At 41.7% G+C, this 14166-nt stretch overlaps 1 long non-coding RNA gene across 3 annotated transcripts; it reads left to right on the forward strand.

Moving 5' to 3' along the window:
* Positions 1–257: 257 nt before the first annotated feature.
* LOC104909819 (uncharacterized) lies at positions 258–13958 on the forward strand. 3 transcript variants are annotated; one of them, XR_014881428.1, is made up of 4 exons: positions 459–729; positions 7386–7617; positions 8035–8100; positions 11883–13958. It is a non-coding gene; the product is annotated as an uncharacterized LOC104909819 (long non-coding RNA). The 3 variants fall into 3 exon arrangements; XR_014881427.1 differs by lacking the exon at positions 8035–8100 and having other exon boundaries at positions 464–729; XR_792618.3 differs by lacking the exons at positions 7386–7617; positions 8035–8100 and having other exon boundaries at positions 258–729.
* Positions 13959–14166: the final 208 nt, after the last annotated feature.

Consider the following 14166-nt stretch of genomic DNA (forward strand, 5'->3'; position numbering starts at 1 on the left):
GATGACCTTTTGTGAACTGTTCAAAGTCAGGTTTAGATTTCAGAGTATCATGATGAAAGCACTGCTAACAATAGTAGTGGTAGAAAATGTTCTCTTGCCTTTATACCACAGACAAAATACAAGTCCAAATGTGGTTAGAAATAAAACATCAAACAAGAACACTGCAGGTAACACTACAGCATCTTGAATGAGGACAAATTTGGCTACAGCAAAATCTGCAGTAGATTGTCTGCTGTATATTAAGTTAAATGTTGTAAATTAAATAATTCCATCGGGGTTGCTAATGATGGTGGGTCATTTGTTTTATAAATGAATGGTGTTCGGTGTACTTGGAGAAATTCCAAGCAGTGAAGGAAAGCATATAATGAAGAACTATGATATTAATTACATGAATATACGTTAATATTCCATAGCTCATGCATATTTATTTTCCTTTCTGTGAGTTACTCCCCCTCTGCGGGCTGCTGCTTTTATCTGCATGGAGCTGAAGCCTCACTTCAAGCTGTGGTGTTGCATGGCTTGTGGGGAACCCGATAGGTTCAGCTAATGCTGCTGGGCTCTTTCATGGACAGCTTGGCAGCTACCCTGAAGAATGCAGCCCATGTGTATTAATAGACCAGAAAACTGATTCACTGTTCTATGTACCTGTGAAAGGCTTTGCCTGGAGGAAGGAGAAGAGGAACTGTTGTCAAATTCTGGACTGGAGTGAACTGTAATGCTGAAACTGAGGTAAGAGGATTTTCTGATTGGAGTTTCCCCTGAATGGAGAACTGAGTAGAACTTAGTGACAGTACTAGAGGGAATGGCCTCCAGTTGCACCAGGGGCATTCAAGTTGGATGTTAGGAAATACTTCTCTAAGAGAGTGGTCAGGTGCTGGAATGGGCTGCCCAGGGAGGTGTTGGAGTCACTGTCTCTGGAGATGTTCGAGAAGCATTTAGATGTTGTACTGAGGGACGTGGTTTAGTGGGGTGGTAGATAGATGGTCTGAATGATCTTGGAGGTCTTTTCCAACCTTGGTGATTCTGTGATTCTAACTTGGTGTCATAGACGCTTGTCTCTCTTACATTAACAGCTGAGACCACAAGCAGCTGCTGACCACCAGATGTCCCCAAACCTTTCCTGTCCACACTCATGCTGAGCTTCATGGTGACCCTGGGTGCAGCCTGCAGCTGTCTGTGGTGTGATGAGGGGAAGCTGTCTAGCTGCGGAGCCAGCACTCCACCACACAAAGTCCCTTCTGGCAGAGCCCAGCTTTCTTTTAAGGGATTTGTCTGGCTGGGACATAAGCATGGCAGCAAATTGCTTTGGTCTCAAGGAGTGTAAGCCTCGTTCTGCAGAGGTTGGTTATAAGGAAGCAGCTATGAAGTCAGATTCAGCTCCTCACTGTCCCCCAGTCTGTCGCACTGAGGCAGGGCAGAAAAGTAGTTTGAAGTATTTTGGAAAGTAAAGAAGTGAAGGTAAAGAAAGCACAGCACACAGGGCCCAGGCCCAGCCTCCTCCCACTGCCACCTGCTCTGATGAGATGAGACTGCCTTACACTAATGGATCGTAGTATTTTTTTTTCTTTTTTTCTAACTGTCAATAGAAAATCATAACTTTAATCACTTCATTTCTACAGTTTAAAGCAGTTTTTCCCTCAGCCTGCACTATAGATTCTCTTAGGCCAAATTAATTGCTGTTTTCTTTTTATGATGCCTGTGCTGAGAAGGCACATTATGGAAACCAATTTGGCTGAGATTTTGAAGCTGATGTAATAATTTGAGCAAGGACTCATTGCACTCTCTATAATCATATCCACTTTCACTTATTTACTGAATTATTTTCCAGGCTACTGCAACCACTCTCAGATGTTTTATGATTTGTTGTTACCTCTCTAACCTCGGTGCTGTCCATGGGGGTTTCTGGAGCTGGGGTGGGAAGCCACAGACAGAAGGGCTGCCTGCAGGAGGAGGATGTGATGGGCACAGAGACTGCCCATCCCTCAGTGTTGCAGCTGGAGCTGGGCCATCACCAAACCTCAGCTCCTCGCAGTCTCCTTTTGCCCACCTCACTTGTTGCTTAGGGAGTGGAAGAGGAAGGCTGCATCTCTCCCCTGCAGAGAGCAGTGGTGCTTGATTGTGTAGTTGGCCCTGGACACGCTTCGTTCCAGAGGCCTGCCACAATCACATCATTGGTTACTCTATCTCCCTTGCCTTAGCACCCATGAAATTGTGAGGATAATTAATGGGATATTTTTAGTTAGAATTAGGGCTTGAAATTTTTAATTAAAAGCCAATTATGATCAATCTGTTTCTAACAGCCCTCCCTTCTCGTAGTCATAAAAATTAATTACCACCATAACGAGCCACTGAGTGGCTATGCCCTGATGCTGCCTAGTGACAGCCTTTGAGCTGCATTTGTGACTGCCTGGGGGCTGCATGCATGTACCCAGCCCAAACTGTGTGGGTGCGCAGAGCTCACTCTGTGTGCAGCGCTCTGAATGTCAGCACACGATCTGCCCCAATGGCTGTCAGAGCAGCTTTGCTTCTCCAGCAGCCTCAAACTCAGTCCATGCAGCTTGGCTTCACAATGAGAAAGTAAGAATAAATACAGAACTCATCCTTTGGTTTAAAAAAAAAAAAAAAAAAAGGTCATTCACTGAACTTTCCTGTGACCTTCAGAATGCTGATCTTTGCCTGTAGAAACAGATTTGGGCCTTAAGATACCTCATTTGGGAATTAAACATGTTTCAGCAGCTCTGTCCTCTGAAGCAGAAATACTTCCTCTGCCAAAGAGAAATCAGCCATTTCAATGGAGGGCTTTTCTTTATTGCCAGGAGCAAAGGGAAGCTGACGTTATTTCCCACTGGAATGGCATTGCATGAGGCTCAAGGGGAAACAAACAGCGTTAAACTGGAAGAGGGTAGATTTAGACTAGGTATTAGAAAGAAATTCTTTACTGTGAGGGTGGTGAGATACTGGAACAGGTTGTCCAGAGAGGCTGTGAGTACCATTATCCTGGAAGCATTCAAGGCTAGGCTGGATGGGGCTGTGAGCAACCTGGTCTAGAGGGAGGTGCCCCTGTCTATAGCAGGGGGTTGGAACTAGATGATCCTAAACATCCCTTCCAACCCAAACCATTTTGATTCTGTGATTTTCTGACAGTAATAGAGCAAGCACTGCAGATGCTGATAACTGACCCATACTGGGGGATGGGGACCTTTAGGCCAACCTTTGGGCTAACCATGAGAATGCTTAAAAATCTGATCTACTGGAAAAAACAGAAAATGGAACCTGATGGTGTTTGAAGCTGGGCTGAAGCTTCAAGGTATGCTTAGGATCTGATGCTAATGCTGCTGAGAGACAGGTATTCAACCACAAAGCAGGTTCTCCCTGCTTTCTATGCTGCAGAGGGAAAGCCACCAAATCCCCATGTCAGAAGGAGGACTTTCAGACACTGCTGCACTCAGTGTGGACGTACCTTTATGACTGGGGCCACTTCCTGGGGAGCGAAGTCACAGCTGTCTGGGACTGTGAATTAGCAGCTCTCAGTGTAGCAATTTCTGTGCACGATTTTCTAAAGCCCATCTATTCTTATTTGTACAGCATAGAATTGGTAACAAAACCCTCTGCTATTTCCGCAGAGAAAACAAAAATAGGTTGTTTGTAACATACAAGTGGTGACTTTACAAAGCAAAAGGATGATTCTAAGACCTTGTTCATATAAAGTAAGAACATCCAGTTCAGGGAAGAAAGCCCGATCTTTCTGGTTTGCTTTTTCTTTTTTCTTCTTTCCCCCCCCCCTCAGATAAGCAACGAATCACACTGCTACAGGCTCACAGACAAATAAAGTGGCAATTGCAGTAGGAGCTGTAATTCATCAGATTGTCCATGAGGCTGCTAAAGGAGATAGAGTGAAAGCCTTGCTGAAGTCAAGATGAGATCATTCATTGCTCTCCCCTTGTCCACTGAGCAAATCATGCTGTCGGGGAAGTCTATCAAGTTGGTTACACATGATTTCCCCTTCATAAATCCATGCTGACAATTCCCAGTCACGCTGACTTTATTATGTTCTGAAACCATTTCCAGCACCGTGTGCTCCAGCACTGTCCCCAGGATCAAGGTGAAGCTGACAGGTATTGAGTTACCTCTAGCTTTGTCTTGCCCTTCTTGAAGGTGCAGACAATGCTCGCTTTCTTACAGCCCTCTTTGCCATGACCATCCAAAGATAATCAGGTATCCTTACACTGACTTACGCCAGCTCCTGAGCACTGGGATTTTTCTGGCTTGCTTAAATGCCTAATGTGAGCCTCCTCCGCCAACAGGAACGCCTCACTGATCCCTGTGACAGTGAGCAGTTCCCAAACCTTGAAAATGAGCTCATCTCTGCCAACTGTAACTGTACTTAGTGCTCTTGAGTATTTGCTTGCATACACCTTCCATTCAATTACAATCAAAAGTCTTTTCCCAAACTCTGAGGATGGCACTCATTTCAATAAGTTATATTTCAATGTGTGTCGCATGTAATAATGCTGGCTTGATTTCTTCCTGTCACACTTTTAATACATATTTCCAACAAGTTGACATCAAAAATTGAAGCAAAGCCCTCTGCAAAATCTCAGCTATTCAGAACTGAAGCAAAAGTCTGCAAAGGTCCAAGAGCCATGTTATGACAATGTGTCACCTCCGTGCTTACCCCTCACTTTTGCCCCTTCAACACAGCCGGCTCTCTCAGTGCTCCCATGCTGAAACATGAGCTCTTGGTGGCATGACCAAAGCCTTTCCTTACACTTGCAGGAGACCCTACACTGTGGGGCTGATACTGAAACAACAGGCAGCAGCTCTTACAAGGAGACTTCTCTTTCTCCAAGGAGCATTTTATTTCTTCTGAGAGCTGTGAGTTGTGCTTAGCATATGTGGAGCAACTTAATGAGGAAAATAGCTTGCTGGTGTAGTCTTCCACCACTGAGCCCTGAGTCAGCCATACTCACACTGACGGCGAAATGAAGGAAAACAGAGGTCACCATGGGAGGCAGTCTGAAACAGCAACAGTGGCATTTTCTGTTTCTCAGAAAAATACTTCTAAAAATACTTTTATTTAATGTAGTGTAACTACTATTGTTTATTTGCACATTAATACAAACGTATAATGTGGTTTCTGCTTAATTAAACAAAAAAAAAAAACAAAACAAAAAAAACCCAACAACCTCAGCAATGCTCACATCATGTCAGGAACCAGTCTTAAATGGTGGCAGCGGAAGAACTGTACATCAGTTCATTCACTGTACTTACTGCATGGCACTGCAGAAGCTCAGGGATGCAGAGAAACTTAGTTTCATTTGGTTTGATCATGGGAGAAGTGGAGCTCCTGTCACCAGTTCCTGCACAGACAAATGAAAAGCTGGGCTGGAAGACAACTCCAGCTTAAATTCCTGTGCATCCTGCTCTTGTGCACCTTCTCCTTGTACCATTGATTGCTCTTCTACCCATTTGACATTTTGCTAGCTAATGAGTGACATGCCTGGCCTTTTCCAGATTCAACAGCACAGCCCTACCCCCCCTATATCACGCAAAGGTAAAAGGTGATTCTGTCACAGACTGTTACAGAAACATCCAAGTGTTTCCGGATGGAGCAGCACAGACTCCATTCACGTGACGCTTCCCCTCTGTAAAGGAGAACCTTTAAGGAGCAGAAAGGCTTGCTGGCTGATCAAGCAACAGACAGCACTTTCAGAATGCAAATTTTTGGATTTGAGCACCTTTGGCACCTGTCCCTAGGCTGCCCAGAGAGGAGTCGGTCGTCACCACAGACTGTGCTTGTACCATTGCTGGTTAAAAGGTAACAGCATGTGAATACTGACCAGGAAGAAGTAAATTTATAGGCGAAATAGAAAGTTATTGCTAAGAAATTCTGGAGAAATGACTGTATCATCTTTTAAATAATTGGTTTAACTGTCTAACAATACAGCTAATAAAATACCACATTAAATTCAAATGGAAATAAAGGGAATTCACCTGAGGAATAAAACCTGTCCATTCATGCCAAGAAAATCCCGTGCAAAACAGCTCCCTAATTGAAAGTGCAGGCAGGATACTTCATCAAAGCCTCTCTAACAAGCAGATCCTATCATTTCTCCAATGAGAATGAAGGAAAATGTACATGCCCGACTTGCTCATGCATACATGCCTCACTATGACTCAGAGAGATTTTCAGACTGCAAGGAAACCTCCAAAGTTGCTACATCATTCATGGACTCATTGCCTGCAAAGAAGTACAGCAGGGGAGTGTAAGGGAAATAAAGAAAAGCAGGGGGAAAAATATATATATATTTACCATCCCCCAAAATCCTGACTGACTCCAAGGAAAGCATCAAGGTTCTTAAGTAAGTCCAAATGGCTGACATTGTAAGTCTGGTGTTTTGGAAACCCCATACTGGGGCTGAATGTGTGAATGCAAGGATTCCCACAAGCGATGCCTTTGCGAACACAGAGGCCTCTGATATGGCACAAAAAGCACCGAACACCAGGCTGGCTGTGACCACGAGCCATTGGAGATGATGCTGTCAACATATCACCTCTACTTCTCAGTGAAAGCTGATGGAGAGTGAGCTTCAGAGCAGGAGCTCCATGAGTGTGGGGCACCATCACACCAAGGGAGATGCCACCGCTCTCATAGCTGGGCTGTGGTAACACACTGCAGCCATACACTGGCTCTTGCCAACCTGCCCCAGCACAGCAGTCCATTCATCTTTCCTTTCTCTATTGGCTTTGTCATCCTTCCAAAAGAGATGGCTACAAAGAACTCCCAGGTGACTGGAAAGAAGCCTTCCCAAAGTGTCTTGTCACACTCATCCCATTTCACACTTCAGCCCATTTCTCTCTCCCTCAAGCAGGTTGCAGGCTTCTGCTCAGCCAGGCCCTCACACTCCCCCTCGCTTCCTATCTTTGCCCCCACACAGCGAAGTGGAAACGCTCAGGGTAGCTGCTAGAGGCACCCAGAAGTGGGATGAGGAACCCAGGGCAGTGCTCCCTAGCACGCTTCTTCCTGCTGAGGAAATCTCTTGGAGGAACCTCTGGGGCAAAGGGAAGGCAGCAAAGCTTCCTGCCCAAGCTCTGTTTCTGTTCTGCGATTTTCCTGAGCACTCAGCAAACCATTCAGATGCTTGGACTGTACAGTAATCCATTTGTCTTGGATTAATTTTTATCTGTACTAGTGATTTATTCCTGGTCACTGTTTATTCTCCAACAACATATACCCTAGCAATGGCCATAATAGCTACACTATTAATGTAGTAAAAAATTTGGCTGTTCTGTTAGCTGTTCTGTTCCTCTCACAAAGACAAGGAAGAAATGTTTTAAACCAGCCTCTGTTCCTAGTTTACCCTAGTTTATCTCCATAACAACAGCTTGCCTCTGGGCCAGCAGGCCAAGCTGACCTGCCTGGCTCCTGCTGATGTCTGCCACTGAGGCATCGCACCACAAGAGCTTCATCATGGTGGCAGAGAACAAACACCTAAGGAGCATAAGGGTTGAAGATAAGGATGCAGGATGCCTCACCCAGCTCATCAAACCCCAGGTTGCAGTATGAGGAAAGGAAAAACAGAGAAACAGCTTGTCAGGAGTACATGGCACGCACAGGTATGTACAGAGGTCTTGTCTATTCCTGGCTGAATGTTTGACCTCTCTGAATGAGGCATGGGATAAAGAGGGCTAAAGTGCAGAAAGATGTTCCTCCCAGTGAGTGAGCAGTGTGCTCTGCTTTCTCACTAAAAGAAAGAAATTCAACCTTTGTGCAGGATGACCCAAATCCCAAATTTCTCTTAAAACATGCACGAGGCTTGAATCTTTTTTTTCACCCAACGTATCATTTAAATTCAGAGCAGCAAAAGTGTCCATATCCTGACAGACACTCAGCCTATTTCATTCAAAAGCATTCATGAAGTATTTCACACACTAAAGATGGCTGTCACTATAAAGAGTAATTCCTGCAGAGTAGTAAAAGTTTTAATGTTAGCTCATTATTCATGATTTTTTTTTTTTTTAATAACTTGCCAGGCCAAAAGATGCTAAAGGGAAAAAAAAGAAAAAAGCAATAGCAAGCAACATGGTGGTTCCACACTGGTAAGCAGCTAAATGCAATACCTGCTCTCTCGTCTCCCTTCTGAAGGGAAGAGAGGGAAAAGGACTGAAGGGTTGGGACAAGGACAGGGAAATCACTCAACCAGTTTCTGTCACAGGCAAAACAGTCTCAGTGTGGGGACATTCATAGAGTTTATTGTCTATTGTAAACAGACCAGTGAGAACTAAAAGCAAACTAAAAACACCTCTCCCTTGCCATTCATTCTCTTCTACCTCCTTACCTGAGCAGCGCAGGAGAACAGGGAATGGGGGCTACTGCCAGTCCATAACATCACTGCCACTCCCTCATGGAGCTCTTTTCTCCTTGTTATACAGCTACTCTGAAGACAGCTTAAAATTCACAAAGGTGTGTTTGCAAGGCCTTGAAGCTGGTTCAGATCTAATTCCACGCCCAGGACAAGCTTAGTGGAAGGCTTCCATGAATCACTCCTTCAGATTGGGTCAATACACAGCACTCACTCCATATGTGGCCAATGGAGACATTACATCCCAATGTGAAGAACTCCACCACTCCTATTAGCCTCCAAGAACTCACAAGCTCATTATTATACACGTTACTTGGGCAGCATCCATGTTTTTAAAATAGTAGAGAGAGCAACTTTAAACTAAATTATATTTAAGTTGAGTCCCTCTGGACCCAACATCCATGGTCAAAAAAGTCAACTAAAATTCATTAAATCTACTTACCTCAGTATAATTGAAATGCAAATCTCAGTGAAACATCTTAGCTAAACAAATGAATTTCTCTTTGAATCACACAGTGATGCCATTCTTAGAGAACAATATTTGACACAAAGCACACAGGCTCCAGAGACCTCAAAATCTACCAGCACTCAAGTTTCTGAATGATAAAATCGCCATATAAAAACATAAGTAATTAATTGCTCCTTACATCAGGGCTTGTCTGATGTACTCAGTTTAAATTATACATCTTTCAGAATAATGTGTTACTCATCTAATGGACTTGTACATAGGGAAAAAATGGTAGCAACACCTTCCATATCTAAAATATTTGTAAGAGCTTCAGAAAAAGAAAAGCACCATAGCTGAAACAATAGTTCAAACATCACAAAATTAGTTGTTTTGAATGAATTTCCCAGGTTAAACAAAATCAGAAACAGTAATTTCTGTTTTGAACTCATCAAAACATCAAAAGCTGAATCATGTAAATCACTAAATACCATAATTTCAAAGAATTCATTGCAAATAAAAAAAATATTCTGGCACATACCTCCAATATCTGAAAAAATACATTGTGTACATATAAACTGAATGCATCTACAGATGTATTATATATAAATACATAATGTAAATACATGTATACACATGCATGTAATGATTACTGAGTGCAAAGAGTATTGTTTAATGAAAAAAAAAGTAAAGATGTTTGAGTTCCTATAAAAAAAAGCCGAAGTAGATTTGGATGTTGGATTGCTCTGAATTATTTATATGATTATACCTATCATTCTTTTTCTTGTTTTAGAGTTAGGAGCTGAAATATTCCTGAATTTCTCAAAGGCAAATTCCTTGCACCTTATCTTTAAAGGGCTGAACCACAGTGCACAACTCAGCCTTACCCAAGACAGCCCCCAAACTGAGAAGCCAACAAACCAAACAACCAGGATAGTAAGCAAGCAGAAGGAGGAAGATATGAGTGTTTACTACATACAAGAAACATACAAAGATTGAATTCCACAGCTGTTACAGAAAAGGCAGCTGAATCTGAATGCTGCTTAGAGCAGATGTAGTGTGTTAACCACTGAGATGTTTCTTGCCTAGATAGAAAAAGATTTTGTACTTACTGTCATTCAGGACATTTCATGAAGAGTACCTCCCAAATTGGAAACTATTTGCTGTTGCGTGGCATTAGATAAGTAGGTGAAAAGCACAATCTGCAGCAGACAATACCTGGTTTCCATGAAGATGGCTTTGAAACTGAGGATGGAATCAGATGAAGAATAAGTAAAACAACTGTTAAATTATGATAACTCCTCCGAGAAATATGAGAAATCTTCAAAGAAAAAATGATAGGAATGATATATATCATTCAATAATAGGATATTGATTCTCCAATTAGACATGGAGTGTTAGAAAGCACTACAAATTCATGCCAAAAAAGGTTAGCTATTGACTTCAAACTTCACAGTTACTTTTGCGCAGATAATGAGGGAGTAAGAAAGAAACAGCATTCCTGACCTGCAGAAAACAAGCTACTGCTGTCAGAGAGCTTGCGATTGAAATAATTTCCATTCTAATGAAATAGTAAATCTACATTTGTCGACCAGAATCTTACCAAATTACAGGATTCTTAACAGAGCAGCCTTCTAGGTATTAAATTTTGTTGTCTTAAGAACGGCAGAAGTTGCCAAATTTCATTACAGTGGGGATAAGATAGTTGGACCTCATGTCCACTGAGCTCTAGAATCTGTACAATACCCATAATGACTGCTGCTGGCAGGAGTGTTGTAATTCCTCTTCTCAGTGGAGTAGTGGCTGTAGCTGGCTGACAAATTCACAACATGGTTGCAGATGTTGGCAGGCAGTTGCTAATCAGTTCTCAAGGTGACATGTGATGTTCAGAAGTTCTTCTGGCTTGAATGTTTCTTCCCCACATCAACCTCTGTCCCCTTTCAGTCAGGTGGCTACAGTGCTTCACTGGTGTACATCAGTAACACAGGTAGGAAGGAAATACAGTTTTGGCCTTCTTTAGATGGCTGCTCAGCACGATCCAGACTGGAACTACCTTGTTAGCATTGTGAATTAAGCATTTCTGGGAAGAGGAAAATATTGAGACCTAATAGTTGTCACCCCGTGCCACAGATACGTTCTGCTTTAATAGAAAGTGAAAACAGTGGCAAAACTTTAAAAAGAATTGATAAAACTCCTGTCTTTACAGCCTTTTTAAACTTCTACTCAACCTAACTTTCCGGGACAAGAAAAATTATAAACATGACTTCAGTAGCTCTTTTTCCAAATCAAAATTAATCATCTTTCTTATATCAATAGAGTTATTCTTCTCTCCCACTGAAGATTAGAGTGCCTTTGTGTGAACCAAAATAATGGCACTGTGGATTTACATTATGCCCCATTTTTCATAAGAAATGCCCAGTATCACCCGCAGTGATCACAACAGCTGGATACTGAGCCATAACCCACCTTGCCTTTTCCACGAAGTATGTGTTGCAGAGCAGTTAATGCACTGTTAGATTCACATCTAACGTTGCTATTTACTTTTCTTCCAGAGCAGAGCTTTTCTTTTCTTTCTGAATGTTATTTCATCCTTACTGAATGCTGATCAACTGTAGGCTTTGGTGCTTCCTCACTGAGTGCTGGGTTGTTAGTAGTGAAATGTTTTGGAGACACGACTGCCCCAGAAGACTGTATTGCTAACTGAGATATCTGGAGAGAAAAAAAAAAAAAAAGAAAAGAAAAAAGGTCAGGTGGGAATGGTAGGGTGATGGCAGTAGAAGGAGAGGCTCTTCTTCAACAAAATTTGTGGTAATGAGTTTTCAAAATGTATTCTGAGATTGGCAGATTATTGGTTTAATGTTTGGACTAGGGGTTTTCAAGAAGCTCTTTGAAGTTGGCACAGTGTTACTCCCTATAAAAATGAGAGCTTTCCCACAAACGAGGATAGGAGAGTAGCTTGAGGTTAATGCTTAATTGAAATAGTTCAGCACTGAATTGATACACTGCTGCAATTACCATTAAGGAGCTTGAAGAAACTCTTTGATAGACCCGCTCCTCCTTTTCCACTCTTTCAGACTTTGGCATGAGGACTGTGGAATAATGGACTAAGCGAATGGAAGATGAATAAATGGTAAACGGGCAAAATGAATGACTGCAAATAGGCAGGCTCTAATTGCATTCACTAAGAAGTTCTAAAGAAATTCTGGAATAATATAGCTGACCTGATAACAGTGGTGTGCATCCTCTCTTTTGCTGTGAGAGAGAATGAGGAAGTGGAAACACGACGACAACTTTCATAAGAGGTGCCAGTGAAGCTGGGCCACCGCAGACCAGGAATTCCTAACTGACCGCTGTAAAGAACAGCATCGATGAGAACCTGGAGCAGAACTTTGGAGAAACTCATCCTGGATTTTGCAAAAGGAAGCTACACATCTATTGGTAATCTTTCAAGAGAACAACAGCCCAGAACTCCTTGCCCACGTTTGTGTAGTCTAATAGTCTGCCTGTGTTTGGAAGAGGCTTCTCAAAGTCCTCCAGAGTGCCTTAAGAGACTCTGGTATCCCAAGGAGCATAGAAATGGCCTCACATAGACAGATAGTTTACTAGAAGACAGGAAAGAGAGGGCAGAACTGAAGAGATATTCACAGTACAGAGAATATTCAAATGTGCTCAAGCTGATGTATCCAGTACATCCACACAGAATCTCCAGGAAAAAAAGTTGTTTTTTTTTTTTTTATGATGCCAAGATAATTGACGTATTATTAATGTGGGCCTGGAGAAGAACTGTAAGGGGTGGCAGAGGACTTCATAATACTGAGCAGCTGCATGATGAAATAGAAGTGTAGCTTCCCACTAAAATGTCAGCTCTGTACTAGTGACAAAAAAAAAGGTAAGAAGAATAGATGGATTTATCTTGAACAGGATGCAAGCCCATACTTACAACTGGGATATTGGTGCAGCTATGCCCTGAGTGCTGTGAGAAGTTCTCAAAGGTGGTAGAGTTAATCTGGATGTTTTATAGAATGGCTCTCAGATGTATGGAGCAGATTTAAGATGAGGAATAACTAATGTTACCAGAACTTTTCAGTATAGCAGAAAAAGGAAAGAGAGAGAAAGAGAAAAAGAGAACTCTTCTATAAAGCTGCAGCTATTTTAGAAGGAAAAAAGAGGGATATTTGCTATCCTTTCCTGGAAAAAGTAACAGAAGAAAAAAATCAGTCACGACCTAGTAAATACAAGGTACTGCCTCTTACTCTGAGTCTGGACACAGTATTTCTGTCTATGGCAAGAAATAAGTTCTGGGAATTATTGGTTCTTACTTACCTTGCCCTTTATCCTCTCCTCCATGCACCTGCTGCTGAAGGTAGGAAGCTTGGCTATGGGCATCTTTATTCTAACCAAGGGAAGCTTTTTTTTTTTTTCCCCTCTGGTTAGTCTATTCAACAATAGCACAGTACAGGCCTGCCATAAGAAGAAAAAGTGAGATGGATAACAGATTTAATTGCATTTATACAAGTATAAGACAAAAGATCTCAGTCCATCTGTATATGAAGCACCGTGCAAGCAGTGTCTGTTTGTATTTATAATTCAATCCACTTTCGTCTTTCACTTTGGAGTCTCAAACTCTTTACTAAACTTCAAGTAGGATACTAATCACTGGAAAAGGTTAAGTGCACTTTTTTTTTTTTTCCTAAGACAGACCAGAAACAAGCACAAAGGACACTAGTAGTGATGTATTTTAATTACTCCTTCTAGTGGCAACCTTATCCAGAAGATGTCACCAAAACACAAGTAGTACTCGATGGTCCTACAACAAGGAACATAAATTGAAGGACTTCTAATCTGTAGATGAACCACAAAAAAATAAAATAAAATGAAGAGGGATGTTGAAAGAATACCTTGAAGTAAAATTACCATTTTTCAAGAAGTTTAAATCCTCATACCATCATAACAAGAATGCTGGATACACTGTACAAGGGGAAAATCTGATGGAAAATTTAGAATGATGTTTTGAGCAGAGATCACATTCTTGCCAAAATTCTTCCCTTATGTTAACAAAACATGGACAGAGCAACCACTGAACTATTGAACAAAGAAGTTTTTCATTTTCTGTAAATTAAAAAAAATTAAACCATAATATGAAATTAGAACTCTTCTTTTATTTGGGTTTAAAGAAATGAATAGTATGTCCAAGAAGTTCACAAAGCAGGCAGAGCCCTTAAAAAAAAAAAAAAAACAAAAAAAAACCAGAACAACGCATGGAATCTGTCCTGTTGCTTGTCTGAGCAATTAAAACAATATTTTCTTCACAATAAAGTGCTCCCCTAGCAATCTGTGAAGTTAAAAAAACACAGTAAC

The sequence above is a fragment of the Meleagris gallopavo genome, chromosome 2 (assembly GCF_905368555.1).
Source record: "Meleagris gallopavo chromosome 2, MGAL_WU_HG_1.1, whole genome shotgun sequence".
Classification (NCBI taxonomy): Eukaryota; Metazoa; Chordata; class Aves; order Galliformes; family Phasianidae; genus Meleagris; species Meleagris gallopavo.